Source organism: Aegilops tauschii, unplaced genomic scaffold (genome assembly GCF_002575655.3).
Source record: "Aegilops tauschii subsp. strangulata cultivar AL8/78 unplaced genomic scaffold, Aet v6.0 ptg000890l_obj, whole genome shotgun sequence".
NCBI lineage: Eukaryota > Viridiplantae > Streptophyta > Magnoliopsida > Poales > Poaceae > Aegilops > Aegilops tauschii.
The window spans coordinates 5,148-10,004 of record NW_027333111.1 but is presented as its reverse complement, the minus strand read 5'-3'; the positions used below and the strand labels follow the sequence as shown (position 1 = coordinate 10,004).

The window sequence follows — 4,857 nt, the reverse complement described above, 5'->3', positions numbered from 1 at the left end:
AGCACTGCGATACTGATCCAGTGTGGTTTCCAGAAATGTTTAAGGATTGGTAGTGTCCGGATTTCTTGTAAAGTTATTTCACAGCTAAATTCGTGTTTTCCTCGATTTAATAGAAAATAGAAAGACTTCATGATGAGCAATCATCAGGTTAAGATGGATCTAAACCAATCCATTTTTTTCTATATACATACAACATGCCGACGGTTAAACAACTTATTAGAAACGCAAGACAGCCAATACGAAATGCTCGAAAAACGGCCGCGCTTAAAGGATGCCCTCAGCGTCGAGGAACATGTGCTAGGGTGTATGTGCGACTCGTTCAGATCATGACTTCAAACAAATATAAAAAAAATTGAAGTATCCATGATTAGTACCAATGAATAGGATATAGCTTCTCTATCCTAGATTTCTATGGTATATGGAATTTATGGTTTCCTTTGGTGCAAATCCAATTATCTAAATTGGAAATAAGAAGCAATTCTCCCATTGGTAGCAAATGGTTATCCATTAAGCGGAGGAAATAGTAATAAAAAGAAAAAGGCTTATGCTCCTTTATCTTAAAAGAACGGACTAACAGGGTCAGCTACTTAGCCAACTTTCATAATTAAATACCGTCACTGTATGGATAACTCTTATTGTGAAAAGAGCTATTTACTCTATAATGGATAGGTAGAGCCAAAGAATGTGGACTATACAAGTTCGCAATACCTTTTGATGAAAGAAAGGGCTCCGGTGTATAGAGAGGGCCTCACCGTTTAAAAGGGAACCATAGAAACGATGGAACCCACTATTTTTTTTAGTATTATTAGAATGAATTTGTTATTTCGTATAGAAATAACTGAACGGAGTGGAATAAAAAATCGTGGTTGGGAAGGTTACTATAGCAAAAGCCATTGGAATTAATATTTTATATATCGGAATAATTAGTTTTGTTATTAATGAGAAAAAGGGTGGCTAAAAGAAGAGAAATCATTAGTTATTCATTAAGGTTAATTTGATTCAATGACCAGAGTTCCGCGAGGATATATAGCCCGGAGACGACGAACAAAAATGCGTTCATTTGCCTCAAACTTTAGAGGGGCTCATTTAAGACTTAATCGAATGATTACCCAACAGGTAAAAAGAGCTTTTGTTTCCTCTCATCGAGATAGAGGTAGGCAAAAGAGGGATTTTCGTCGTTTGTGGATCACTCGGATAAACGCAGCAACGCGGGTATATAAAGTATTCGATAGTTATAGTAAATTAATACACAACCTGTACAAGAAGAAATTGATTCTTAATCGTAAAATGCTTGCACAAGTAGCTGTATCAAATCCAAATAATCTTTACACGATTTCCAATAAAATAAAGATCATCAATTAAAGGTATAAATAAAGTAATATACTGGAATAATAAAAGATGAATTCCCGGAGTTCCCTCTCCGGGAAGATACAATAAATTAAGATTAAGTGGTAGGAATCAACGAGCTGGATTACTTTCTTTATAATATATATAGGTCTGGCCCTTTCGAATTCGAATAAAACATCAACAATCGGAACTTAAGTTCCGGTTGTTGTTTCTTAAATTTTGGTTGTTGTTTCTTAAGTTTCGATTGGAATTGTACTTTTGCGTTAATTGAGGAATATGTCTATTTTTTCTGGGTCTAGAACCTGTAATTATTGAAATTGACTGGGCTTGAAATTGCTTTTCGTTCTCATAGTTACGAAACGGTAAGAAAGATAAAATACGAGCCTGTTTTATAGCAAGAGTAATTAATCGTTGTTGTTTCAAGGTTAATCTATTTATTCGTCTCGATAATATTTTTCCTTGTTCACTAATAAATCTATTAATTAAACTCATGTTTCTATAATCAATTCGATCTCCCGGGCCAATCCGGGGACGCCTACGAAAAGGTTGTTTAGATTTACGAAAAGGTTGCTTGAATTTACGAAAAGTTTGCTTGGATTTACGAAAGGGTTGCTTGGATTTATTAAAAGTTTGCTTGGATTTACTAAAGGGTTGCTTAGATTTAAGAAAAGGTTGTTTAGATGTATACATGATTTATTCCTTATTTAAAATTTGAAAATTTGAAATTCACTTCTTTATTTTATTAATTTAGGATCCAGAAGAAGTAGTTTTTCTTTGATCCATATCTTATTTGATTCATATTATAGTATATGAATACCCTCTATACATATGAAATAATATCTACCGGAAATCAGATGAGTTGATTTGTATTTTGTATTCTATACTATGTTTTCTTTATATATTAAATATGAAGTTCTTACTCTTTCTGTTGTTTGGAAAGATCGAACACACGATGTTCCTATTTCTTTATTTCGTGATGAGTCGTATGCTTGCGACAATAACGACAAAATTTTTTGAATTCTAATTGTCCGGGTGTATTGTGGCGATTCTTTTGAGTACTATATCTAGAAATCCCCGTCGATTCCTCATTGGCACCTTTTCGAACACAACTGATGCATTCCAAAATAACTCTGATTCTAACATCTTTTCCCTTGGCCATGAACCTCCTTTTCTTTTTGGATTGACTTAACTTAATTCTTCTACTTATTCTTTTATTCTTCTATTTTGAATCCGAAGAAGAAGAATAAAATTCATTAGAATAATTTTTTTTTATTCTTAAATTAAGTAATAAAAAATAGAGAAATAATTAAAGAATACAATCCTTGTCGAATTAGCAAAGATTTTGGTTCGAAATCCTTTCATTTAATTAGCCAGCCCCACCTTTTCTATGCTCTGATTTCTGAGGCCTTATTTAGCTTGGGTACCCCTTTAAATTGAATTTCTATTTTCAAAATGGGGTTTACAAAATTTTTAATGACTCTGAGGTTCAACCCAATCCATCTTTTCTTTCTTTTTCCTTCCGATACTAAAAAAAGATTGAAAAGGATCAAATTTTGTCATATCACGAAGAAATCTATCCCTCCCATAGCAATAACTAGAATTAAAAAAAAGGGAATGACAAAGCATCTGGGAATAAACGATTAATTTCTATCAATAAACCTGCTAAAGCACCAAACCATAGAGTACTTAGCACGGGTGCTACAGAGAGATATGTTTTTATATCCCGCATTGAAAATCCTCCTTCCTTGTTGGAATACATATATGATCATAAACTCTTGCCCAAGATTGTTATGCTATATATAAAATGAACCATATCGACGAAATTTTCCTATCCCTAAAAAAGAAAAAGATGACCCCTTCTTCCTATATATTAGCAAGGAAAAGTAATCCTTCTTTTATAGGCGAAATTATATTGGATTTTATATGTATATAATTCCTTAATTATATGAGACCAAAAAGAAGAAATGACACGAGGGTTCTATATATAGATAGAGAAAGAAAGAAGAAGAAAATAGAAAGAAGAAGAAAATTATGATGTGGAAAAGAAGACAGGAATTGTGTACAATGGCATTGTACAACAATTTAATTTGGAAAAGGGATGTAGCGCAGCTTGGTAGCGCGTTTGTTTTGGGTACAAAATGTCACAGGTTCAAATCCTGCATCCCTACCTATTACTTCTTTCTTCTTTATAGGCAGTAGCGACGAGATCAATTAAAGTAAAGTGGGTATAACTTGAATTTGTGGAGACTATACGTACGTGAGATACATTAGGAATAGAAAAAGATTTTCTTTTTGAATGAATGAAAGCGCTCTTAGTTCAGTTCGTAGAACGCGGGTCTCCAAAACCCGATGTCGTAGGTTCAAATCCTACAGAGCGTGATTCCATCTATTTTATGTCGAAGCAGAGTAAAATAACTTAACAAAATTGAATTGTAACTCCAATTTCAATTTGACCTCCTCTCTGGTCTGGAGGAGGTCAATCAAAAAAAATGACTCAATCAAAGATCCAACTGATCCCCACGCCTGTATTGCAAATACGCAGTCACGAATAATCCCGCTAAAGTAATAGGAATTAGGCCTAAGACGATTCCAAATAGAAAAACTTCAATCATTTCGATTTGTTCGAGGGGATAAAAAAAGAGGTACGATCTATCCCTAAATAGTACTCTAAATTATCCACGAATCTCAATGACCAAGAAAAGAATTCCTAATTAGTCTGGAAAAGAGTCGTAGAATGCCAGGAATCCCAAAGAAAGATTTTTCTTTTCTGAATTATAATTATTCAGTCAATTCAAATAAGGCGTATCTTGTTCAAGCCAATAAATAGAGCTGGGGTTATAGTTAAAGCAGCCAGTAGAAAACCAAAATAACTAGTTAAAGTAAGCATGAAAGAGTTAAATTCCATTTATTTTTTTTTACTACACTACATATGTTGGTAAAGCATTTACCTAAGTTATGGAAAATTCAGAATTCATCAGTTATTTTAGATAATACTAAAAAACAAGGTAGAGTAAGATACAGAAGTGTAAAAGAAAGTGGATTCATCAGATGATACATGAGTCCCTAATTCCGAATCAAGAGATTTGTTGTGGAATTTGTCAATTGAGTAAAGTAATAATATTAAGAACTAGATCATCTAACCCCATTGAATTTCATTTTTTCATTCAATTTTCAGGGAAATTTTTGAATAAGAGATAAATAAACAATTGAATTTGAAAAAAAAAACTTCTTTCTATTTTGGATAATTTCTTTTTCAATAGGACCCTCGTTTTGGAGTGAACGATCGAATATTCCCCTATTCCTTCTTATTTTAACTGATTGTATTCCATATGGAATAAGAGGAGAACAAAAGCATTCCACGACCTGCCAAGGGGCTGTTAAAAAAAAAAAGAAAGCTCTTCCTGAATTTACTTTATTTTTATTCCTTTTTCGAACTCCAACCAAAGTAGATTCGAAGACGAGTCACTTCAATTATCCTTTTAAGTTCTATTCTATCTTCTGTCTTTCCCT

The 4,857-nt window shown here is 33.1% G+C and overlaps 1 non-coding gene across 1 annotated transcript; it reads left to right on the top strand.

Moving 5' to 3' along the window:
- The first annotated feature begins 3,653 nt into the window (after positions 1–3,653).
- TRNAW-CCA (transfer RNA tryptophan (anticodon CCA)) lies at positions 3,654–3,726 on the top strand. The gene has a single exon. It is a non-coding gene; the product is annotated as a tRNA-Trp (tRNA).
- The last annotated feature ends 1,131 nt before the right edge of the window (positions 3,727–4,857 follow it).